We start from the raw sequence: 27,815 nt of genomic DNA on the forward strand, positions 1-27,815 counted from the left end.
GCCATATGAAGCAAGACCAGCTGGCCAGTGCAAGGAGGGCAAGTGAACGTTCATGGGAGGCCTGAGCAGGTTAACAAGGAAGTGGGGCACCCTTCCCACCCGCTTTCTCTGTTTACCAGCTCCTGCAGAGCTTCGTAACGAGAGTGTCTGACGAGTTTCACACTATGAAATGTGAAACATCTATGCAATGATAGAGCAACTGATAGACGAACTTGTGCCATACTTTCAGAAGGACTCTCCAGGGTGGTATCACAGAATGTAGAAATCTGTCACTAAGCACATATGGGGGGAAAAAATTATAAAACTGGATCACTAAACAGCAGCTAGAGATCACTAAGGGAGGTTACAGAGCTGGAGGGACATGGCGCTGGCTGTACCCTGCAGTGTTGATTACAGTAGCAAGCTCCTCTTTCTCACTGAACATAAGGGAATTCAAAAGCCTGTTTTTCAGGAAACAGTTACTGCATTTGTGCTCTCAAAGGAAAAGATATCCCCACCTATCCTGAAAGGTAAAAGCAGAAATAATAGTCCAGACACAGGTCAAGGTGTAAGCATTGCTGCAAGACATCAGGTACTGGGTAATTCTTTCACAAGTGGTACTCTCCCTAAAATGCGGAATGTTCCATCCCATTCTTCACATACTTTCCCTACGTAAGGATTATTAAGAGCTCTTCAAAATCAAAATCAAAGATTTGAATAAGTGGAGGCCAGTGCTTTGTTGCAGAGGATAGAGGGATTGGTTACATTCAAGAACACATTAAAGAAAGCACGAAGTTCATAGAGTTATGAACTTCATTTTGCTTTATGTTCATAAAGTACCAGAAGTACAGTTGAATGGAGGAGAGGAGCAACTTTGAAACATACCCTGCGCGTTTGCTATCACAGTGTACTGAAAAACACCTTCACACCAGATACTACCCTAAAGCCTGCTATCGCATCCCACGGCATTATGTAGCTGCTCTAAAGCAGAGCACCAGTTGATACCAGTCTCCTGAACACATAGACACACCATCAGTTCTAGCAATACTAGTTAGACTATCCAAAATCAGAACCAGAAATCTCCCTGTGGCAATGCACACATACACACACTCTGACATAAATATCCACACGCTAGTTTTGAAACCCAAACAAAAAAGGTATATTCCTTGAATATGTATTACAAATGTAGTAAGTTACTATTTAAAAAGAAAAAACAATGATAGCAAATGCACAAGTAAAGGTGGTATGAAGCTTTTATGGTTACATTGATGCATTGAGGAAGAAAGACACTAATAAATGTTCTTGTGGAGATGCTTATTACCTTTTATATCAAAGCAAACTACCACTTAAGTGCTAATAATTGCATTTGTGCCAGTGAAGATTGTCTTGAAGGAACAGAATGATAATCCCAAGGGATGTTCAGAGATGACTGACAATAAATTACTACTGAATCTTTGAAAAGAATGACCAAAGCATTTAAGGATGAGTCTGCTGAATTCAATAAACAATTTCCAGGTGATTTCATTGGATAATGAGAACTTATTACATACTAAGTTATCAGAAGGTCCTAGAAAAAGGACAAATAGTGACAAATACTAACAATACAATACACTGGCAGCATTCATTTCCAATCCTAAAACCAGATACAGGACACTTACTGCTTAGGAAACACTGCATTGCATTACATTATGAAGTCTGATCTTGATTTTGCAGGTTAGACATCTTAGAAAAATATTTTCTGATTTCAATTCCTTTGAATTACTTTCTTTGCTACACATTTCTAATTCAGTAATCATTTGTAACTGCTTTAAAATCCCCAATAGTGTTTTGAATGATCATCTTCTACCTGCTTTACTAAATTGCCTGGCTTAAAGCTGAGTCTGAGGTGGCTCCTTCCCAAAGTCCCATTAAAGGCACCAATTCTGCATCAGGGAAGCCACAAATCCAGGTAGCTGCTAACATTTTCAGCATGCACTATATTTAGGAACATAAAACCAACTAAAACAGGTCAGACTAAAGATCCATCTGGACCAGTACTACTCCTCCAACAGTGTACAACAGTAGACACTTAAGCAAGTAGATCCTTTGGGAACAGCATAAACGTACTATGACACTTCAGTATTATTTCTTCAGCTTCTGGAAAACTTTTGGCTCAAGAACTTCTTGCTTTAGAGATCACCGAATTTGTTTTTAAAAAAATCCACAACCCATGGATTTTTCTTCCATAAATTAGTCTCATTTCTTTTTGAACCAACAAAAGCTTTCAGCATTCCTGACATCCCATAAGTATGAGCTTGATAGTTAAATCACACATTGTGAGAAGGACTTTCTCTGTTTGCCTTAGGCTGCCTCAGGTCAGGTCAGTTTGCTGTTGTCAAGTGAGAAGTCACTCTCTCCTCCTCCTTACCCAGGCACCCACAGCATTATAAACCTTTTCCATCACTCCTGCTCAGTTTTCTGGTTCTTGGGCAGTGACTTCATTTATTTATTACATAGAAGCCATTCCATACTGTACTACCATCCATCATTTTTTAGAAAACATATCTGTAATCAGCAAAGTTCTCACCAAACTCGCTAATTGTTGAATATCTGCACGTAGGTGCATAACAGAAGCACACAGAGTATTCTCCATGGCAACAACATTATACTGCATTATGCTATACATTTTGGGTGATTTTATTTTCCCACCTACTTCTAAAATCAACTCAACAATACTGGTTGGGTATAAAATCTTCTTACATACATAAGAATTTCCCCCTGTGTTAGGAAAGACGCACATCTCTGTATCTTTTTCCAACTGCTATAAAAATAACAAGGAGAAATGTAACACTGCTACAGATCTGCCACTATACTAATATGGATACCTGGTCTTGCCCACAGAAGGTATTACAGGAAAGAGGAAAATCCTAGGGGCTTCTTTCCCTAGGCAATATTTCTGTCCTACATGTAGTCTGAAATAATCTGCAAAATCTAGGTCCTCAGTAGCGAAAAAGGAAGTTCACTGTTGAATAAATGACCGTGTGAGGTTCCTGTGCTTCTAGAGTTGAGTAGCAGATAAAACATGCAGAGACTGAGATTAATAGTATAAACAAAAAAGTAACAGACACATCTAAAGCTGAAAGAAATTAGAAATAATTATCTGAATAGAAAATAAGTAAAGAAATTGGAAAACTAGAAAGCTTTAAGTTGTTACCTGGTTGTCAATGTTTGGATTTTCTAAGCAGTTTTGTCTCTAAGACTAAAGCAATTAAAAGTTTTTAAAAGCTCTTTGGAAAATGGATGATACAGAGCATCTGTACCAGCAAGGTAAGAGAATTCCTGTGCATAAATCTAGAAATAAGGATATACAGGCAGCAACATCTGCCCATTATCTGGAATAGGATAAGACTCAAAACAAAAAAACAACAAAAGCAGCAGGAGATGTTAGCTATAAAAGCAATACAATCCTGACTTTTTCCTGACTAAGGGAAAGACATCATTTAACTTCGTTGGGTCTTGGATCTAGCACTAAGACCTATTATACAGGCCAGATGTAAGGAATTTATTCCCCTTAGGAGAAAGCAAGAGAAGCAGATGGCTGTTTCTAGCAAACACATTGCAAGGCATAGGAAGAGTCTGTCTGTATTTCCCGTGAAAACTAAAATTTCACTAGAAATAAGAACATCTCGAAAACCAATGTATTCCTTTAATGGCGCAGAAAACAATAACTTACTTATTATCCCATCATGCCTAAAGGTATTAAACATCGCACGCTGGATTTTTTCCTTTGCTTCTCAATTCTTTCTGTAATTCAGACTGTGGATGGTCTCAACTTTGGTACTGCTGTACCCTAATCTATTTTTAATATCTCAGTGTTATAGTGTTCAGCCTGCAGGGCACGTTTAGTTTTAAGTGGGTGAGTACGTCCCATTTAATTCGATGGCCAATTGTGTGCTCGAATAACTTGCTGAATCTAAGTCATTTGCATCCACCAATAAAAAGTAGCAAGAAGTTAGCCTTCTCTCATTTGGGACCTGAATGTTAATGTGTAACTCAGCAAAAGGACTGTTACTGGGAAATACGATGCTTGTGCTACTGCATTACCCTTTGCTAAACAGAAGTTGAAAGTTCATAACTAACAGAATGGTGTGGTTTGAATTTTGGCTGCATTTTTTTTTCTTCTCATCTCACTAATGGTTTGCAAATATTGTTTGCATTAAGGCAGCATCTTAAAGCATTCTTCAGTATCAAAACTGTGTTGGAAAAAACTTTATACTCTTCTGTTCTATATTTGTTGTATAAAGACCACTTGAATACCAATCAACAGAATGTATGTTGACAGCAGAGCACGGCTGAGAACAACCACTTGCAACGCTGTGTTTCCTGGTGTAATTCAGAGGCCTGTGCTTTCAAGCTGGGTTGTGATCAGACTGCAAGAAGAATATGAGGCCCTCTTGGGGAGGAAATATTTTATTCAAAGATGTACTGTTGCTAAAATAATAGCAGAGGGGATACTGGGAATTGCTAGCCACGCAAATTGCCATTTGTTATAAAAAAGTCCATGGAATGTATTGCTTTTTGAAATTGTGCTGCTATAAAATATCCTCTTGAAGCTTGCTAAAGTGAGATCTAATTTAAGGCATGTCACTGCATCCTTGCTTTACATTGTTCTCTGTAGGTATTACAGCAAGAGTTACAAAAGATCACAAGTTGCCATCGTATTTTTCTTATGACTAACAATATAGCTTAAAGAAAGGAAACCTTAGCTCTGGTATTCTTTTTCCCTGAGGTTTAAAAAAAAACCCCAAACCCTGTAAATGTTATTTTCACTACCTTGTGTTTTATGTCCTTTATACCTAAAACAAAAGGAAAATGTTACATTGGGCAAATAGGATTTCAGTAGCAGCATTAGGAAATTCTCCTGTTAAACATGGATCAATGGCAGAGAAGACAGCTCAAGATCCATCTGCTATGCCTGTGTTTACTTAGACATAGCTCTATGTGTCCCTCCTTTCCTGCGGTACCTGATGCGAGGGACAAAACAGGCTTGGTAGCTTTCAGGGTGACAGTTTTCTCAGGGTTGTCAGAACAGAATTACTTAATACTTAAGTGGATAAGGATGATTGATCATCTTACCATGGTTAGGTCACAGTGCAAAACTAGTCTGTAAAACCAACTACATTACAGTGAAGTCCATTCACTTAGCATAATTTCAGAATCTAAATTTTCACACAGCGCTATTGAATTTTCTTGACTGGTGGTCATCTTGGCTATGGCTTTGCTTCATCTGTAAGACCACTTGTTCAGTAGCACACGCTAATGGATTCGGCAAGAAAATTACTTGTGCCAGCAATAAAGATTTGCAGAGTCTGACTCCTGCTCAGCACAACAAAACTCACGGAATCACCTCATCGAAGAGCCCAGATGCATGGCTGCTCCTAATGAAGTCAATGGGGGGCCTGACACTGACATTAAACAAGAACGGACCTGAAACTTCTCAGAAGTCAGCAACAACACAGAGAACAACCCAAGGCCAAAGGTAACATGTTACAGTTTGTTTCATCCTTCATAAACAGAGCTATAGCTCAAAGACGACTCAGGAAGACATGAATTTGCTTTGTTCAGTAGATAAGGTTATTTCAAGGCTTCTTTCTGCTTTTCATTTTCTTTTACCATTCTGAAAATCAACACTACTTCCAGATGAATTCTCAATACTTGATCTCAGTGCTAGAATGATTTTTTTCAGTGAAACAGGCTAAAATCTACTCACCTATTTTGAGATATAGGAGACTAAAATAGTTCCCAATCGCTTAAAAAGTGATACCTTTTTTTTTTGCTTGAAGATTACTCAGATACAACTACAACTGCAAAATAATCCCTTCTGTACAACTGCTGTGCACTGAGGAGAAATCTCCAAGCTAATGAAGGGCAGGGCAGGGCAAGGAATGGATAAAGTTATATGAATCTGCAGTTGTAACACTGATCAATGGAAAGCGTCCATTATTTTATACTTAATTTTTTAGGACTGGAAAATACTGTAGGCATGTAAGAATGGCACAGCACTGGCACTGGTTTCTGTTATGGACTGGTTTAAACCTCATTGAAATTGGTGTATTTATTTAGGAGAAGAGAGAAGTTTGGTATGTTTTTCCACTCAAAGCTGAATGCAAGGCTGCTGGGAAAAATGAAGGACTGACATTAAGGAGAGCAATTCAGAGTGTTATTTTGTGTGAAGGAAAGTGTGATGAAAATTGAGCAACAGTGAAAAAGATAGGAGACTGAGACAAAAGCCTACCACCATCTAGACTCTAACGTAATCAGTCTGGCATTCAGAAAAAGCAGAAAAAGTAAGCCAAGTTGCTGACTGAGAGGGTTGGTGCTGTGGCCAGGATAAAGGTATTTAGGACTTTTGGATTCCTCCTGTGTTAAAGACATGCATTTGAGGCCTTTACAAAGAAACAAAAAAAGAGACCATCTACCCCAAATAACAGAAACTTGACTATGAAGACAATTAACTCGTTCCCCAGTTTCTTATCTGGCTGTAATAATTCAACAGAAGACCAGGAACTCTAGTGTATAAATTTTGACCATGCGGTTCTGGAAGGACAGTGAGAAAGACAGAAACTAAACACAGTATCATTCTTATGCTGTGTCCTGATCACAATTTGAATGGTTACAAATGCAGGAAATTAAAATGTAGATGTTTCATAGTGGTCATAACTGCACCAATCTATGCAAAAGTATTATTATTCATATTGTTAAATATCCTTTTTGACGATAAATGCCAATCTCAGACAATGCTGCTGTGAGAGAAGTAAAAACTAAATTGGAACTCGTCTTCAGTCGGTGGACATCTTAATATTCCTGGAGTAGTTAAACTCCAGTATTTCTGCACTTTCAGTGCAAGAAAAGCAAAGACCTCTGTGAATGATATTTATCTAGTGATGGATTCAATGGATTCCAATAAATTTCACAGAAAGTAACTTTTTTTCATTACCTTATAGCTCTAAAGAGAAAGACACATGAATACAACCTTGATTAGGAGTATTGCAAATAACCATCTTTTTTTTATTACTTTCACTCACTGTAGGAAACCTAAATTAATGTTCCCAGATAAGAGACTCGACTAGACAAGGAGGGAGGGAGGGAGTGCTGTGAATGACCTTCAAGGTAAGACAGATTGTGCAGTGAGGAATAGGAAAAGGTAGAGTAGCAAGCAAAATGGGAAGAGAGTCAAAAAAAAAAGAAAAGAAAAAGAAAAAGGAGTTGCATGCTTACAGCAATAGGCAAAAGAGAAGAACTCAGCAGCTGCATTTTAAATGGATAAGAGGTCAAAGCCCAGTTAGCGTCGTAAGAAAAAAGCAATTTAGTAGGAAGAAAGGATGATTGGAGCTAGGATTTTCTCCTCTATTTGCTCAGGGTAGCAGGGACAGAGAACTGTAGATTACTGTTGAAGAAAGTCATCCACAGACAGGTTTCCTGACATGCAGACAAATCCTACTTTTTATATCCTGAAAGGTACAGGAAAGGGAATGCAAAAGAAAACTAATAATAGTACAGGTGTTTCCCTTCTCCCTGCTGTGGTGGGAATCACAGGACTAGGGATTTCCAGTGCCTCACACATATTGATGGAGGAATTTTGATTTGAGGAAGAACAAATACATTTGGTTTCTTTCCAAAGCAGGATTATCTTTTCACTCTAGTAGAATCCAAGAACCTCAGCAAAAATGAGTCAAAAATTGAGCTGTACTTCCAAAGGGCCACATACACAAGATGCCCTCCATCCTCCTTACCCACTATCCTTTTGTTAATGTTACCTTCTTTTTTTTATTTTTAATTCTGTATTTTAAATCCTGATTTTGAAAAATATTAAAATGTGAATTTTACCTCTCCTTACACAAGAGAAGAAGCAGCACTTGTTTGTGACATCTGTTGATTAAATTAAATTCTCTTACATCCAGGAAACATACACACACCACCTCTTCTCCATAAGGAAACTTCCTCAATACAAGACACCTTACTTCTGTGTCATGTATAACTATATGCCTCATCATACTCAGCTACATATATATAGAATGTACATTTACATGTATACATGTAAACATATATATGTTTGTTAACATCAGCTGAGCAGCAAAATATCTTGCTAGGCAATTCACTTTATTTTTATTAAGTCCTATTCTTCTAATAAAGCAGATTTCCTGACTTTTTATCAGCAATTATTAGAGTACACTGCATTAAGACATAGGGCCTTGGCTTTGCTTAGAAATTGTGGGGTTGCCAGCCTTCATGATTTAATCACAGCTCTTGGCATTTTTACTGCATGATGTTGGGTCTTATGACTAAAATCACATGAGAATATTCATTTTATTTTATTTTAAAATAACATTTCTACCCTCCATAGTTGACAAGAAAAGCTTAAACCTACAAAATTAGTGGGTTCTAAATGTTCTAAAACTAGAAGGCCAAGTAAATACCTCCTATGTCCCCACTACTTATTGCTCCTATATGTGGTCAATGTATGTATGAGTGCATGCACACATGTATTTTAATTCAATACCATTTTTGAGCTTGATTTATGATTATGAATCCTTGAGATTCACAACACCCTCACTGAATCCTGCAGCAGAAGTTCAGTAGTTCAAATTTCATGTTGAAATGTAGAAAGGACATCTCAAGGAATACAGTGCCATCTATTTTATCATGGTTTTTAGCTACTAAAATTGTTCTTGTCAGTTTTGTTATAGAAAATGAAAGGTGAGAACTTTTTGTCTTATAATCACTGCAAAACTTTTTGTGCAATTTTTCCTTTGTTGGCTTTATAAGGAGACTGAAAATGCATCCACTGAATATAATGCTTCAGATGTAGATCTGCTGCTGTCTTGTCGTATCTTAAAGTGATTTTGAACAAGCTCGTCTTTCAGATGTAGATCAGAGAAACAAGCAAGTAGGTGGCTGGGAGGAAAAAAAACCAAAGACAGACATCTTTTAAGTTTGTCTTCTTTGTTAGTGGTGAGGACTCAGCACCGATGAAAGTTTTCTACTGTTTAAACCATGCAACTTCCTGGTTGAACTGTTTCAACTGTTCAAGCACCAAGGATTCTGTGCTTGCTATGGCAGGGAGGGTTTTCCTCCCACTGGACATAAGGTGCTGAGATCCAAATGTTGATTACATCTTTCTTATTAAGAAAGGAACACATACTGCCTTTCTTAAAAGGCCCTCTGCATAGAGAGGGAAATTGTTCTACATAGAACAGTAGCCATATTGCACTAAATGGAAGTCAAAATTGAACCACAGCCTATGATATATTTCAAAATTAAGTTTAATTACTTTATTATTATTATTATGGTTTATTGTCACTACATTTCCAATTTCTTGAGAAGAAAAAGCCAAATTATCATCAAAAGAAGGTGTCTTAAATTGTTTCCTTCTAGAAGGAAATCAGTTCCTTGTGAAAGACCTTTTGTCTTTTTGTCCTTGCAAAACTGCCACACTAATTTTGAAAGCTCCAATAAGCTTCCAAAAAATGTGCAAGATGAGCTCAGCTTCAGCAGCCTTTGAAGTTTATCCATTGCTAGTAGTGATCTATTCTATTCTATACTATTTCAAAAGCAACAGGAGAGAAATTCTCAGGGGAGAATTCAATCAAATACAGAAAACTAGATTCATTCCTGATTACCAGTTCCGAAAAATACCATCAAGCTTAGATATTCACGTGTCAGGAACCACGTACTGAATCACATCTCACACTCAAGTTTACGCACTTCACTGATGTCTAGATCTTGTTTTTTCTTTTAATATCTCTTGACAAGAATTCTGAAATTAATGTGATTGACATCAAATTAACTCTTGTTTTTGCCAGCTGCAATTCTACCTCAGCTATCTGACTGGGAATTCACTGTTCAGGCATGTAAGAGATCTCAGAATATCATGGGCTTGATTCATTGCAACATTCATGCCCCTGGGTACTCCCACTGAACTCTGGCTGCTGCTACAGAAAGGTGTGGGTATCCTGTAGGCTGTGGGTTTTGTTTAAACTAAACTTGCTAGTCTTGTCCAGGTGTCTTGGATACCCTGTGATGTCTCAGACAGCACAAGATGGCTGTCCTCAGGTAACTGAATTGAGGCCTATGTATCAGACAATATTTTTTTCTTCTTCCTAGCCTAACAAACAAGAGTACTGTAGCCTCACTTGCTCCAATGGCACACAGGGCTGTTCCCATGGAGTTGCCATCTTCCATGATACCAGCTTAATCTCATTTGATGATCATCAAAGTCTTAACAAATATGAGAGATTAAAGGTTTACTCTTGCCTAGAAAGTAGTGACTATTCCTGAAGATCTCTCTTAAAAGCAAAATTCACCCTTACAACTGCACCAACATGTTAAAGAAAACAGAGGGAGAAGTTGCTTTCCCTCCATTAACTGTCCTTTACAACCTCATTGCTCAGTTTTAATAGGAGTGGATCCCATGCAGAGAATGAATCCAGAAGAAGTAGATGGAGGAGAACCACTTTTATGAGCCATAACTCCATCATGCACTTATTTGTAGTGAATTACTCTACACCTCTTAAAAAAAAAAGTCAATATCTAAACATTATAGCCTGTCCCTTATATGTTCTCCTTCCTAAGTTATTGTCATCTATTTCACTTCTGTTTAATACTGTTGACTTAGTGAAGTTCACCCCATTACATATCAGTGTGACTAATGGTGGAAGTAGGGCCAGGTTATTTCCTTAAACTTGTATTTTTTTTAACATAAATTTTATATGATGCATAAAATACATGAGAGATGGCAAACAGTTCCTCATATTTCAACAACTAAACATTCAGCCTTGGTAACTGGGAATAAAATCCAAAGGTTTGAAAAGCACAGCAGGAGCAAACAAAGTTTGTCATGACAGCAATGACAAAGTTGGAGCAGTCAGGGACCAAGAGGCTGTGACACAGCAGTTCAGGACACACAGTATCCCAAATGTTTTAATATTGTCCATTAGAAAGAGTAAAGCAATTAGTCTCTACTGAGAACATCTGTCCACTGCAGTCATAAAAAATGACCAAACCTCCAAACCCCCACTACTCCTGACTTTTCATTTAAAACCTGAAATAATGTTATTTCTATTTTAGAAGGAAGCCTTATTTTGAAGCAGAAGGATTATTTCTCTGTGTGCTTTAAAAAGAGAAGAATGTGGGCTCAGAAGATTTCATTGCTTTGTGCTTTACTACTTGGCCATGGAAAGCCCAGCTGCCTCTCATATTGGCAAATCAGCTAATCACTGTGAAATAGCAATTGTTTTGAATGGATAATTGACTACAGGTGCAATGAATTACATATCCATTTCTGGAGCCAAAGATATAAAAAGAAGTTGGGTTTTGGGTGGGTTTGTGTTTTGGTTTTTTGTTTGGGGGTGTGGGTGTTTTGCCTTTTTTTTTTTTTTTAATTCCAATTTGAAACCGTTTCCTTTTGAAGGCAGCAATCCTTTGGAAGCTGCAATTGCTGGAACAACCTTAAGCATTGCCTTAGGAAACTCACAGTCCCTGTGCAATGCTACAAGGAACCGCAAATTCAAAGCATCTGTTTCTTTTATGTTATTCTAAAGAAAAAGGAGGGACAAAGTTTTGAGAGAGAAAAACGAATATACAAGTATATAATATAAGATTCACAGTGAACCGATGCTATTTAATTGACCACATAACAACAAAAAAACCCCAAGCATACAGAAACACATTCTCATGTCCTATGCTGCACGGGATTTCTAAATGAAATAACATGTAGCCCTGTCTCAAGGATTCATGCACTATGCTTTAAAGTAACATAGAAGTTAACTAAATCAAATAAGTTAAGTGTGAACAATGCACAGCATGCAAAAATGTCCAAATACGAACTAGAGTAGTGTATGCTAGTTGCTATACAAACACAGATCAAGAGAGAGGAGCTCTGAAGAGCTGAAACATTTGTCACAAGAGGATTCTAAATTGCTCTGCAAATTATACATTTAAGAATCAACATCTCCCGTGTTGCAACATATGGTATATTTTGGATGCCACACAGCATCTGTTCATCTTTACACAGCAACCTCACACCACAGTTCAGCAACGGAGGTAAAAGAGTAGATCCACTCCCCAGAAAGAACCATGTCAGGAAAAGCCTCACCTATGTAGCTGGAGCCAGTAGGGAAGCCTTCTCTTGTTTTTACAAAAAAAGTATCATGGAAATCCTAGCATTGATACACTTAATCAGAGACCTTGAGGAAAATTTAGCTTTGCTCAATGTAGTCCAGTGGATCTATAAGTGGCATATTCCAGCTGTGCTTACTGCTTAGGGAATTACTGGCAACATACTGGACAAGACATGGTATTTGAGCTCTGAGACAAGCTCTCCATCAGAGGAAGACCACTACTCTCCAAAAATCTTTGATTTTCTTTGGGGATGCCTTCTTCAGAAGCAGTTTGCAGGGCTGAGTCTGACTGACATAGCAGAAGCACGCATACCCATTAACAGCTGGTTTCACAGTTGTTTTCACTATGTTGGCCCCTGTTCTGCTGCCCATCCTCACCTTTGAAATTCCTCAGGGAATCTGTTTATCTCTTCCCTGCTTTCATAGGGTTAATCTGGTGCTGTGTCTCTCTCCTTCAGATTTCAGAAAAAACAGGGAAAGTTTGGGGTGGGGGGGAGCACCCCTCTGTGTGATAAACCTTCCCCTAGGCACAAGGTGTAGCAACAATCAAGCAGTTCTTTGCCTTCCTCATCAGTATTGCAGCCCTAAAGATTTAATCTACTGAACTTCTCAAGTGCAGGGCCAGCACATGGTTAGATAAAGACATGGACCAATACTGGAATGCCCAGCACCATGTAAAACCAGGCAGACTGCTTCAGATCAGTATCCTGTGTCCAACAGTGGCTAAAGTAAATAGCCAAAGGAGAGAAAGAAGAGAGCAATCATTTTAATACTTCTCCCAAGTATTCTTCCAGCTGCCAGCCATGTTCAGTTCAGGAATTTCCTGTTCCTGATGTTGTTTATCTAGTGAACCCCAATGGGTTGCTCTAACAGGAACTTGTCCATTGTCCCCTTGAAACCCTGTATCAGCCTTCTTGCAACAATAGCCTCCTTTGGGAAGAATTGCACTACTCTATTAGGTGTTGCATTAAGAACCAAGCTCAACAGAGTATTTCCTTAGTTTTCTTCTATCTTGAAAGAGTATAACACTACTGAGTTGAAAAGAGCAAGGTTGTTTCTCAGATCAGTGGAGATTCTTAAGCTGTCCATCTAGTAATGAAAAAGTAGCAGTGGAACGGGAAAAAACCAGAAGGGAAGAATAAATGGTTGGGAAAAAAAGAGAGGGAAACAGTTTTCTGAGCTGAAGATTTTAGTGTGACAGATAAAGAACGTAACAAACTTCTGGGCTGTCTCTTGGGTTTAACATACTAGAGTGAACTAGAAATTTTCGTTAGTCTTCAAAGAAAGGTTATTCCCTATCTGTGTGGAAGGCATTTACATGCACGTCTCCTATTAACTCTAATGGGAACTAGACACGCAAATCTTCCCAGAAAACTCCCACTGAGTTTTGTGCATAAATCCTGCAAGAAAAGATAGGTTAATAGGCCCATGGGTATAAAACAATTGCATGCTTATTAACCTCTGGGATTTTTCTTGAAAATAACTCTAATGACTACTGCTTTTTTTTTTTAATAGAATCAAGGGGATATAACTATGTTAAATTACCCCTGTGCTGTTATGTGGAAGGTGGCGCTTAGAACTGGCAAACCATACAGCAGAGGGTTTAGCTTAAACTGGTCGTCATCATCTAATTTATATCTGACTTTGGCTAACGAATTTCACTCAACTTGTTCAGTAATTTATTTGATGCATTTGTTACTTTTTCCACAAAATCAATTGCCTCACAAATACATACACAGCTATTCATATATATTTAAGAAAAATATATAATTGCTTGTTTCTGCTATGTCTAAGCCTTATTCAGTATTTGTAAATAAACACTGAGACTGGACACATGTCACTTAAGTGTGCTCTTTCAAATGATTAATCTTAACATGTGGAAAGTAACGGTCTATATCCTCCTCTGGTGTGAAGCCAAAGATCGCCAGGTTATCTGTGCCACTCCCTGACTCTCTCAGCAACTACCTATTAGTACCAGAACACTCCTCAATGGTTCCTCTCTCTCTGGAGGCTACTGAGTGCATTCCTTAAGGTGCAGATGATTACATTTTAAATTGCAAGAGTGCTTCACAGTCCTATGCCACCTTCAGCTTGAGAAGATGAATCAAAGGACTATCTGGTAATTATATAGTCTCAGACACTTTCCTGAAGTATGAAACTGCTTTTACGGTCCATTTAGAGAAAAAAATTCTCAGGGGTTAATTAACTTGTGCAGTGCTGCTCAGAATGTTTCGTCATGGAGCCTTGGAGACACTACATGAATCTTGATCTAACCGTCTCTCTACCCATATTCATGGCTTTATTTTTATCTTCTGGGTGATATTCAATTATTGCTTTTGCTGCTGGCAGGTATTTTGCCTGTCACAAGTGACCAACTTACCAAAGACTCATGCATTCTCTTGGTCACCTGACAGAACTGATGCTGCTTGGGCCACTTTTGAAGGTAGTACCACAGAGAAATGTCACTGTTTCACCTGAAGAAAGAAGGCCCAGGAATTAAGTGACTGTGACTAAATCTGGAAAGGCAAGCTTAAAGCTACAGAGAATCTGATTAGCTGGATTCTGCCTTGATTTATATTCCTGTGCATTTTATGAGTATGAATATATTTTGTATGATCAAGTTTAATTAAATGGTGTTTCTCTCACTATAATTTCCACAAAGGTGGAAACAGAAGAGAAAGCAATTAAGAGAATTCAGGACACTTAGGCTGAATCACTTCAATTTGCTAACAGCTCTGTTAGATCTTTTGCAGAGAGGATTGCTCTCCTATTTAGGACAATTCTGCAGAAATTAAAACAGGAAAGTAAAAGAACAAGGGCATACGGGCCTTCTTTTGTTGGATGGGAACCACACTGGCTGTTCACTGTAGCATCTAGCTGCTTGCTAGTCTATACTGCTTCTGTGGTCAATAGATTGCTGCTGAATTCGATAATCATAGAATCATATGGGGTTGGAAGGGACCTCTGGAGATCATCTAGTCCAACCCCCCTGCCAAAGCAGGTCCCTAGAGCAGGTTGCACAGGAACTTGTCCAGGCGGGTTTTGAATGTCTCCAGAGAAGGAGATTCCACCACCCCTCTGGGGAGCCTGTTCCAGTGCTCTACCACTCTCACAGTAAAGAAATTCCTCCTCACATTTAGGTGGAATATATATTCAAGTTTGTGCCCATTTCCTCTTGTCCTGTCACTGGGCACCACTGAAAAGAAAACAGCCCCGTCCTCCTGACACCCTCCCTTTAAGTATTTATAAGCATTGATTAGATCCCCTCTAATTCTTCTCTTCTCCAGACTAAAAAGACCCAAGTCCCTCAGCCTCTGTCCCAAGAGACCCAAGTCCCTCTCAGTAGGAGAGATGCTCCAGGCCCTTAGTCATCTTTGTGGCCCTTTGCTGTATCTTCTCCAGCAGTTCCCTGTCCTTCTTGAACTGGGGAGCCCAGAACTGGACACAGCACTCCAGATGAGGTCTCACCAGGGCAGAGTAGAGGGGCAGAATAACCTCCCTTGACCTGCTGGCCACGCTCTTCTTGATGCACCCCAGGATGCCATTGGCCTTCTTGGCCACAAGGGCACATTGCTGGTTCATGGTCATCCTGTTGTCCACCAGGACTCCTATGTCTTTTTCCTTAGAGCTGCTCTCCAGCAGGTCAGTCCCCAACCTGTACTGGTGCAGGGGGTTATTTCTCCCCAGGTACAGCACCCTACACTTGCTCTTGTTGAATTTCATTACGTTTCTCTCTGCTCAACTCTTCAGCCTGTCCAGGTCTCTCTGTATGGTGGCACAGCCTTCTGGGGTGTCAGCCACCCCTCCTAGTTTTGTATCATCTGCAAACTTGCAGAGAGTACATTCCATCCCTTCGTCCAGGTCATTGATGAAGATATTGAAGAGGACTGGACCCAGTACTGACCCCTGAGGAACACCACTTGTTACAGATAATGGAACATCACAACTGATAGGAAACATAAATCTGTTGACTTCTCTCTCTAAGAGCTGAGCCAGGCAAGATCTCCATACTACAGCAACTGGCTTGGAACAGAAGTTGACAAACTACACAATATCCCCAGGAAATCAGGCTGAAATCTGCTAGGTGTGTGCTGTCACAGTGCATGTATCTTTTTTCTAGCTTTGGGACACACTCTCCTTGGGGAAGAGCCCTCTCATCCCTGAGACTGCATGCCTATCAAGAGCTCTGCTCGAAGCTTAGCAGGAATCAAGTGCCAATCTGAAAACATTGCTGCCTTTATTTGCAATCAGCTTTAATGCAAAAAACCATCATTTTGATTCATTATTCCTGAAGCTGTTGAGGCTTCTGTGCCACCTAGTATGCTTGCAGTTAACAGCACCACAATTTACAGCTTTTCCTTGAGTACCTCCACGCTCCCATACACTGTCAGAACGTGCTTAATGAAAGTCATTTCTGCAGCAGATAAGAACCACTTTTTCTTTACAGGGGCTTTAAATTGTAATGGTATATTAAACCACAACTATGGATTAGAGAGGAAAAAAAACCACAACAACATGATTAGGCATTGAAACACTCAGTAAAACTGTTACTTATAATGAGTAAGAAGATGAAGATGTACAAATAAAAGCACAGCATGTTTTCTTTGAGCATCCTTATTAATGAGAGGGACTGTGGGGCTTCAGTATTAAACAGCCGATGAACAGCAGCCATTTACATCCGAACAAATTGATCCTAGCAAGATTAGCAGAGCTGGGGGACAGATTTCAAGCCTCTCGTTAACGTTATATGGAGACAGATCTTCGATAGGACTGTGTCCTCACCTTCAGTAGAGTTACCCTTGAATAGGGTCTTTGAGACAATTTCTGTGTAGGCTAGGGTTTTCAAGGAGGCCAAAGGACTTAGGTGCTCAAGGAAAATAGGCATTTTGTTCCCACTGATCTGCAATGGACCTGAAGCATCCATCTCTTTTCAATTTTTAAAATAAACCCAGGTTTTTCTTTTTATGGAAGGAACTAGTATAAATCCATTAGTTGCTTGTCATACCACTGGGACATGTACTGAGTTTCTATAAATTGTTGGAAATACTTCACCAGGATATTTAAATTATATTTTGAGGTTTTCTCTTTACAAAATTATTATGCAGCAGAATCAGAGTTTTGCAGCAGCAGAAGCACGAATGGCTGTTCATGGAAAGCTGCCAATCTTCTGACTTGTCTATAGAAAAAGATGAGTGAAGCCAAAAAAAAAAATGAAGAGAGGTTTTTGGTTTTTTTTAAGGCATAAGTAGAATGAAAATTGTGGAAACAACACTGAAATAAAAGACAATGGCAGGTAAGGTTCCAGCTCCAAAATCTTGAGGCTTATATAGTCACCCCACACACCTGCTTTTGAGCTAAGAACCATAATATTCATCTATACAGGGGATTCACATGGTGGTTTGTGGGAAGCTGAATGGGCTTTCACTGCAAGAAATTATTCCTCTTTTTGGGTCTGTGTAGGAGGACCCAGTTATTCTTTTCTATTTAATCAGCGTATTCACTTAGAATGTGCCGACTGTTCTTGGTTCATAACTAATAGGCAATATACCAGTTTCATCAAATCCAAAATGAAATGTGCAATTTAGAAAGCTAAATAGAGCAATGAAATACGTGATTATTTAATAGAAAATAGTGATTTAAGATCCTCAATCCTGTTCAGCTATCACTGAATTTTGTTTGTAGCACACAGTCTAAAGTCATAATTTTCTAAATACACTGTACATGTAGCAAACCATTTAATATATGCGGTTTTTTCCATACCATTTCTGTAACTGTAGTGCATAATAATATATGCAAGTCCAGACAACAGGAGGTCTGGAACACCTCAGACCCTGGAACGTCTGCTCAGGAATGACTGCATTGCCCTGTAGGAAACTGCAAGGCTGTTATGATTGGCCAGAAGAACCAATAAGAGATCAGGCAAGAGAACCTCATAGGAAAGTTTTCCGTGATTCAGAGAGAGTCTTTCTTTCACTATGGTTTACACCTGTAATTGTAATATACAGAAAAAGTCAGAAGTTGGCACTCTGTTCTTAGTAGTAAATATAACTGAGCATTTGCATTTTAAGGTCAGCTTCCATACAGAAATGTCAAAGTTTAGTTTTCTCCTTTCCTCTTTTACATCATCCATTCGAACTATTGGTACCAACTATAACCTATATCTCTGGTTGCGATAATAAATTTACCAACTGGCTCACATTTCAGGAGGATCTTCCTAGGGTTACCATCTTTCTGAAGCCCTCTCCTTACAGCCTCTGTCTGCAAAAGAAACAGGACTAATTTTCCACCACTCACCCTTCCATATGAGCCAATACACAGACATACTCTGGGGGTGTTGTGATCTAGGGCCTATTTTTAAACAGAATTTTAACAATGAGCTAAAGCTATCCTACCACCTCAATTCTTAAGAGAGAGAGCTCATAGGCCATTAGCCATACAGGGGGAGAAAGCAGAAACAAATAAAAGATGAAGAGATGAGACAAAGTTAATACTAGTTAAGTTTAAAGCAAAGAAGGTAAAGCATGAGAGATTCAGGAAAAAAACCCTACAGACATGGCAAGGTAAAAAAAAATATCTAATGGAAGTAGCAAAGGAGGAAATGGGAGCTCTGCAAGATCAAGGGTCAGACCATTGCAAGGAGCGACGAAGACTGACATTTCCCCACATGACAGCTGAGACTCAGCGCATGACTGCCCTGGGGGTGGCAAATATATTAATGCTCAGTCTATTAATACTCAGCATGTTTGTCTTAGCTCATTACTGGGAGCATGTACTCATTATGCGCTCATAAGCATGTCATCCTGCTTTAAAATCTCAAAGCCTTGCCAAAGTTGCCCAAATAAGTCACCTATAGACATGGGTATTACAGTGGGACAGAAGGAAGTACTGTCTCCTTAAATATTTAGCCAACTGCATTGCATCCTCTCTCTCCATGGTCTAGCATGGAAACAGAGGCAATGGGATAACTTAGAAACATTTGAAAGGTAAGGTATCTCATTTGAAAGATTTGTTACCCTATTTCTTCTCCCAAAGAGAGATTTGGGAATCTTCTTATAAAGAGGTGGAGAAATTGGCTCATTAAAAAGGGAAATTATCAGCATGGGTTCACTAAAAAGGAGTACTGTCAGAAGAATATGACAGAGTGCATTGATGAGGACATCAGGACAGAAGCCAGTCTGATGTAATATAACCTAGAATCCAGAAAGCCTTTTGACAGCATTTTTTATGGGAAGTTAAGCAAAGCAGGCCTAGTTTCTGGACTAAAAGTCAGAACGTAGAAAGCTGACTGCTGAATTGAGAACAGAAAGTCATTTGTAAACAGTGGTAAATCTCATTTTTAATGGGAAGAAGTGATCTCTAGCAAAATGGAGTCATAGACCTGGGTTTACTTAGCAGTTATAATATATTCACTGTCTGAAAAGAAGAGGTTGATATGCTGATTCTACACAAAAGAACATCATAAATCTTATTTAATTATATAAATATTAATTCTTTCCTGTAATTGTATCATAAACCACAAAAGTTATCTGATAAAGGTTAAAAGCATTAGACAGATTGGCAAGATTCTCTTTTTTTTTTTTTCACATCTAAGGCTTGTGCAATGATTTTTACGCTTTCAAAGATATTCACTCTGTTGGTTATCTAGCACCTTCAGGATTCGTGCTGCTGAACTCCTGAAACTTGTGGACAACCTGAGGAATGACCACCTGAACTCCTGAAACAGCTAAGGATCAGCTGATGAATAGGCACCTAGTTTAAATATTTTAAAATGAAAGTTAATCATTGAAGGTTGCTTTGGCTTCCAGGTTCATATAAATATGTTCATATATATACAGGTGTTTGCTCTTTGATAATTGTTAGACAGACGACAATTGTTGCAGCTAGATCTTCCAGGTTATAAAGGAGATTAAGGAGAGCCAGCCAATGCAGTGTTGCAATACTGATGCTTCGAGAAAGGCTATGACACAGATGTCTCTGTGAGTTTGTTCTTTGCTCCCAGAAATTCTTCTGAATAGATTCATAGGTCATTTGTCACTCACATGAACCTCTCCTCTATTCATGCAAAGTCTATATCCTCTCTGTGACTGGACGTGGACCACCCTTCCCATGACCTCAAGATGCTGTGTCTGAGCAAACTTGCTGATTTCCATGGTGCTGTGTTTCTTTCTATGGAGAGAAGATCCATGGAGGTCACACAACAGGGAATAGCCTTAAAAAGGGAAAGAAACATAGAAACTGTCTACACTTCCCTCTTCTCCCCTTTCTGCAGTCACTACTACACTGCCTCGGCACAACCATATGCATTTGTTCAACCCTGATGGGATGGGAAGAGGTGAGGCGAGGAGAAGAGGTCAGAGGAACCACCTATGTAGGCAGCCGTGCACGGCAACAACAAAAGAAAAACCAAAAAATGTTATGCTCAGGCAGTTTTGAGATAGGCACAGGCTGCTCACAATTCCAAATGGATGCAGAGAAATTAGGATACTACTTGATTAAATTCATTACTTGTTCTGAATCCACAACTTCCAAAGGGTACAAGATAATCAGAATTTCTTTTAGATGATTTAGAAGATTCTGGCAACTCCTGCTAGTGCTAAAGCAACAATAAAGAGAATAACAATAACCCTATGAATGCATATAGTGAACATTTTATTGTACCATTTTTTTGCAGCTTTACATACTATACCATTGACAGCCTAGAAGATCTCTGGTCTCCAAAGCTGACTGAAATAGTGTGCAAGTCAACAGTAGCCAAAATTGAGGTGGTTCGCTTTGACATAAACTCAATCAAGTTTCTAGTCTCAATCAAGACATGCTCATGGTCCAGAAAACCAGTCCCCAGAGAAGTACTGGACATGGCATGAGGGCACCTAAGGCCTGTCTGGAGATGAAGACTCCAGTTCTCTCTGATGAAATATCTAAATCATTCAAGTTTTTAAAACAGGGATAATTGGATCCTCTGTGAAAATGAAAAATATAATTGGGGAGGAATGATGGAATGATGCAGGGCAATTGTTGTCTAGCTAATCAGGGACATCATTCTGCCAGCTGAGCCACTGAAAGCAAAGTGACAACACAATCTCACTAATTTAAAGTCTGATTTCATTGTGGAGCAATTAATTTCTCAGTTCACAAACAAAAGGTTGACACTTGGATCCCAGCAGAGAAGGGAGCATGTTTTAATCTTGCCTTGCAAAATTCTTCTCACCCATTCAACTAAGGGATTTTGTTTCTTGGCAGACATGCAATTATCATTAGTTTTTAATTATGAGTATAAATGGCAAACAATCATAGATGGCACTTGGGCTAACCCTTTTCCCTGACAGATTTTCAGGGCTGCTTTAATCTGATCTATTATTGCATATTGGTGCACAACGTTGAGTGCACAGGGGGATTTCCAAAGTATGGATCCTGAGGATATAGAATACAAGGACACTGGGGCAGTATTGAGCACGGGCCTTACCCAGCATGGAACAGCAGCCTGCGAAAGGGGAGTGATGGGAAGACGTGATGTAAAAGACAAAACCATCACCCTTATAAATAGGTAGCTGAAGTTGAGAAGACAAGACAAACTGGGGAGAATAATAAGGCAGACTGTTGAGCCATCTATTCCCAGATGTTAGGAATGTGGTTAATAAAACAAGAAGAATTTGAAGTCTTAGTACGTGGGTTAAGCTGCCAGCACTTACAGGAACATGATGGGGCAATCTGTAGGACTGGTATGTTAGTATCAAGCATGACCAGGGAGGGCAGGCAAAGAAAAAAGGGAGAAAGGTCTGGAAAACATAGGACAAAATGGTATGTGCTTACTCCAAGTTCAGATATGAGAAAAGAGGCAGAGTTGCAAGAAGTCCTGAAGGAGGTGGAGGGGAAAGGGAGATTTCCCAGGAGCAGCATGTTACAGATTCTTAGCCAGAAGCAGAGAATGAATGCAGCTGTACTTGGGAATTGATTAAAATGTACGAATCACAGAATTGATAAGAACAGGAAACTGAAAGTAACCATATGATATTTTCAAGGATGGTATTGTAGGACAAGGGCAATCCATAACTTCTTTGGGATGCATGTTTGTACATGTATACATATATCTCCAATTAGATCATTTTTTTCTGCCAACCAAAGGAGCACTTAGTGGCTCTCACCTCTGCAAAAGTCAACTGTAGTTCATCAAACAGCTGCTGCATTTGATGATCCCCTAGCTCCCAAATCACCTAACATCAGAATGCACAGCAGTACTTCACACACGGGAGGAGCAGCAACTGGTAGGGATACTGTACACTAACTGGGTAGAAGCTTTTCTGAACCTCTTTCTCTGTTGCAAGATTAAATACCTATACAATTCCTAAAAAGAGCTCTTACGCCAAATTATCTTAACTGTAAGGCCAAGATGGGAGTTTTCACTTTCAGCTAGTCAGGATTTCAGCCAAAGGCATCAATGTTGCTCTCACTTGTGTTAACTTAGTAAATCAGAATTTTGTGTAGAATAGGAGGAAGACTGAGCCCACAATATTCTGGTTCTTGGTTTTGGGAAAGCAATATCTGCTCTGAGCCAGGGGACAGTCCAGGTGAGCACAAGCACAGAAAAAAAAAATTTAGATGCCCTTGAGAAAGGGACACTGCAACCTTCAACAAGTCTCAGGAAGTGCTTTGTCAGAAATGAAGCACTTCTTTTCACTAGTACCCACCTATTGACTTAGCTTGCTGCCTAGAAACATTCTTAATCTAGCCAAGAAAAAATGATTCTGATCATCCTTTTCCCAGATTGAAACTGGGGCCATTTCAAGGTGCTGGCTCTCAGCACCTTTCATTTTCACAGACCTCAGTGGTTCCAGATCTTGATAGAAATGCCAAAGTGTGATGGGAGAATGTATTATCATTTGGATTTCATCTTGCCGAAGGATGTTTTCCATTGTTGTTGTTATTATCATATAAATTACAGCTTCGACTAAAAACGGTGATGCCATGCAGGATTAATAGTGCCATAAAAAAAAATTTATTCTAGAACTCTTTAAAAATATTGATTTAAAAGAACAATAAAACCTGATTTTTGCCTGCTGCTTCAAAGTATCATTTGGTTCATTCTAAATACCAAGCGGTAGAAAGTTAAAAACCCTCAAATAATGAATGAAGCAAAATAGACAAAGAAATCATCACTAAAACTTTGCATCAAGGAGAGCAATAGTCACTATCCACTCCTGGTAGAAGAATAGTATAATGATTTATTGATCAGTAAATTTCATCAATTTTTAAGATGAAAAGCATCTAGTTTTACAACTGAATTTATGAGATGATAATGGAAACAATGCATTTAATGAAAGGTATTATGCTTATATAAAGCCGTAACTTAATCAGGTAGTACTTAGAGATTTAGGGCATCCTGTACCACCAGAGACGTTGAGGCCCCCTGGGTATAACTCAGATCTGGAAAAAACTCAATCTGCCTATTCAAGTTTCTTTAAGAAACCACTATGATGGGTTAATTTTGCACCAACAAGCTTTATGACAGATCAAATATCACCTGCTGTCCTCACCTGCTTAACTTTATTCAGATTAGTCATCATCTGTGCTTCCACAGCCAGCATAAGGCTTAAAACTCACATAAAGTCTCACTAATTTGACAGAAATATGATAGAAATTCAACACTGGTCCTGGATCAAATATTGTACTTTTGAGCAATCCATTCATGCGCACACCTGGTATTAATGATCACAGAGACACGTGGCTTAAGAGGAAGGCTAGCAGTGTGTAAACTATGTACAGCCAAAAGGAAAAGGCCTATAAGTAGTTTTGTACTCAAAAGGTGGCAGCACTGGGGAATGGGTTGAGATGACAGTTATGGGACCATGCAAGAGCTGACAGGAAGAGGTGTATGGTAAGCGCTGTCAATCAGCAACCTCATATAGGGATGTCTCCATGTGTAGAGCACTCAAGAAACAAACTGCAGTTTGGATACAGAAAACAGAAAGTGTTGCTACCCACCTGAGAATCTCCCTACAGGACTGAATATAGTTTAGCAAACAATTCCACCAAACTCTCAGCTCTCCACGGCCACCAGTGGAGATCGAAGATAAGGAAAAGTGTACATGGAAGTTTTCTTTTGAAAAGAAATAGGCTGTCCTTGGGCAGGACAGTCAGCAAAGTAATGGATACTGCAGCAACTCATCTCCTGCTTTCAGTAGCACTGGGACAAAAAAGGTCATTGCTGTGCACATTCTGCAAACCCTGAGAGCTTAACTGACTTGACCACATTACACAGTGTTGTTCTTGGCTACACGGGACTTATCAAAGCCCTGATAAAATGAGTACATGAAGGTAGATAAAGATGTACCCTTCTTTACTGTAGGATCTGAGCACTGATATCTAACATTTATCCTCACAACACTCCCGAGATATAGCATCTGAGGCACAGGTGGCTAGAAGCTTTACTTTCAAAGTACTTCAGCAACTACCTAGCTCTTCAGATGAGTAGTTTTTGAAGCTCCAGAGCTTCAATTTAGATGCTACAGACAGTATCAAAACTTCCCTCCGGCTACTACTGTAAGAACTGTGATACTTTAAAAGAGGCCCAAGTTTCTCAAAGTTGACACATACAAAACTGCCAGGATACTGATGCCACAACGTAACTAATCATGAGCTGTTTTAGCTGTACAAAGCTCTAGTTCAGAACCTAGAAGCTATGAAGGAAGATTTCCAAATAATGCTTTTCTCTATCTCAGGGATTTCTAAGGTAGGTGTGATCCTTAGTGTAGAATGGGACTTCTGAGATGCTGGAAACTGAGGCTGAAGGGGCTCATGGTCAAGTTTTTTCCATCTTAGCTACAAATCTGTATCACTAGACCAAGAATTGTAGAATGGTTTGGGTTCGAAGGGACCTTTACAGATCATCTAGTTCCAGTCGGTTCAGACCTGAGATTTCCAGGTTTTTACTTGAAGACCTCTGAATAGAAGAAGTAAAAGGCAGCAACATGGTGATAGAGGAACTCTCAGCTTGAGCTCGGAGTTAAAATCCCTGTGCTAAATCAAGCACAGCTGAATTCTGAACACGCCTCACTTAAATTCCAGGTAAGTGCTGAGCAGCAGGTAAATTAGCCTGCATTGAGCCTTGTGCTGCAATGACCAGATAGTTTTCTTTTCTAAAGACAGCTCACTATACCTTTCTGAAGAACCTTATTAGAGGTAACAGCATTAGCATCAGACGCGTTGGCATGTCTATGAGCTAAAAGTGTGGTGCTGCTCAGAAATGCTAGTTCAAGTTCCCAAAGCCACAGAGCCCCACTAAGACAGCCTTACATTCAGGATACCAAGCCCTGCTTCACTGCAGGATTGTGCAATTGCACATTTGATCTGAGGGCACTAATAATAATTGTTCTTTGTGTTCAGTAGCATGCACACACTCTTTGCAGTGTAAATATGCCATCGTGGGCAAGATAAATTGCACAGGGCAGTCAGTGTCTGAGAAAGGGCACAAAGCTTCCCTAGTCCCAAGCTTCACCACTCTTTGCCATGCTCTTCCTCAGCATGGGCGGGGGAATGGCTGGATTTGAAATACAAACATTCATGCACCTTCTGGCAGCCATGTGGGGAGAAGTTAAGAATGCAGGCTGAGGCCTCTCACGGTTGCAAGGGCAAGAGAGAAGCCACATCAGGATGGATTCCTTGCAGTGGCCTCATTCTTCCCCTGCTGCTGCATGTGAATCCCAGCAGTAACTAAAGCCAGAACACAGCAGCGTAAAAGAAAAATGCCTCTACAGAGGAGACACTACAGTGAAGCAACAGCCTGACAGCTCATCAGCCTAATGTTCATGTATTTGACTGAATTTCAGTAATTCGTGCAGGCAGGGACTGTTATACCTTGACACTAGTTCATATGCAAAGCTCTCAACAAGCAAATACTTCTGCTCCTCCTGATTTACTGTGCACACAAGACCTTCTCTCTAAACTCAACAGTAAATATTCTGTTTGTTTATTTTTTTGAATAAAAGGAAAGGGCCAAGCTCAAGGCTGCAAAGTCAGTATAAGAGAGTCAAATTTATTCAGAGAACGTGTGCAAGGCTGTAGTAGGAAAAAACCAACAAATCAGGGTGAGGGCATATAAAACAGAGTGAAGAGGAAAGGTTTTTAGTCACCATTTTATACGTAGTCAATTTTCCTACTACAGTTTAGCTTTCCATGCAGTCACTTTCTCGGTCTTGCTCAGATGCTATTCACATATGCAGTCACTGTTAATCCCAACTCTAAATGTCTCCATGAAAACACAGACAGGCGCTGAAACATTTGCCAACCTGGTAGCCTACTGGCAAAATAAGCAGGGAAGTGTGTAATAAAATGCCTTACGGATTTTCAGGAGCCGTTACTGTAATTTCTTAAGACTTTAGCAAACAGGACGATACAGAAGCAACAGTATCCTCTCCCATTTGGGGCAGAAAAATTAAGTCAGGTTGTGTCTGTCTGGAAGGCAACAGAGCTTGTGTCGAAACGTTCTTTCTCTCCACGAGCAGGCAGCACTAGGTGGCACTGGTGGTATTCACACATATTTTCAGAAAAGGCATCCGCCGATACCTTTCGACTTTCAGCAAGCAAGAATGCAGTGGAAAACAACCCAAGTATTTCTTTCAGTGGTTTATGAGCCAAAGATTAAAACCATACCTTTTTGCCATATTACTAGGGGCTGAAGGAGGACTGACTGACCCTCCCTTTTTCTCTCAGCGCTGTCTGACTGGGTCTTCAGCTTGTTAACCTCACTTTCATGGTATTTAATAATTACAAGCCAACTGCTAGAAATACTATGTTGCACATAATGGTGTCTTTATAACCATTAATTACGCTGTTATATTACATGCGAGAGTTGCCAAAGGCCTGGATTCTGTGATACTGGGCTGTCAGTATTGATTGATGGCATTAATATCCTTATTCTAAAGTGTAATTAGACATATTTGAAAGTGTTAACGCTACACAGGGGTTAGCAGCATCACAAATTATCCTCCTCTAAACTGACTTCAGAAACTCCCTAAAGGTTGCTTGTCAGTATGTTTACTTGCTCACAAATTCAAGAAAACAGAGCAGAATAAAGTAGCAATAAAAGGAAAAGGAAATGGCTTTTCTTGGAGCTCATGCATTAAACCAAATAGAGGCACAGATTAAAAACTATACGAGAAAAGTCATTTGAGTGTGACCAAGAGAATCAAAGCACCAACAAGGAACAGGAACTACCACCAAGTTAGCAAGATCTGTAATGAAGGTCACCACTCAACCACCCTGGTTTTAGATTAACTTTTTACTCTGAGTTTTGGGAAAAAAAACCCACAAACAAAACAGGGTAATTAAGAGATGGAAGACGGTTTACTTAAATCTAAAGAACATAAATTATTGAGCCTTTTTCATAATAAATGCGCTAGAAGTTGCTCTTTCCAGTCAAAGCACTTGCACAGCGGTACTCGTTTCAGCAATGAGAAACCTGTCTTAGCAACAGCAATTTGAGCACAGACCACCTCTGTTTGTCATGCAGCAACTCATCCATGTGGTGTTTTGTTTTGCTTCTGCCTCGTGGAGACGACACAGCCCCAGCACAGTCCCTACTCCTGCTGCTGAGAGCTTGGTGTTAGCAATTCCTAACCTCGTTCTTTAGAGATGAGGTGTACAGGTAGAAAAGGTGCAGGGCAGCCAAAGAGCTTCAGGCAC

Source organism: Calidris pugnax, unplaced genomic scaffold (genome assembly GCF_001431845.1).
Source record: "Calidris pugnax isolate Ruff unplaced genomic scaffold, ASM143184v1 scaffold95, whole genome shotgun sequence".
In the NCBI taxonomy this organism is placed as follows: Eukaryota; Metazoa; Chordata; class Aves; order Charadriiformes; family Scolopacidae; genus Calidris; species Calidris pugnax.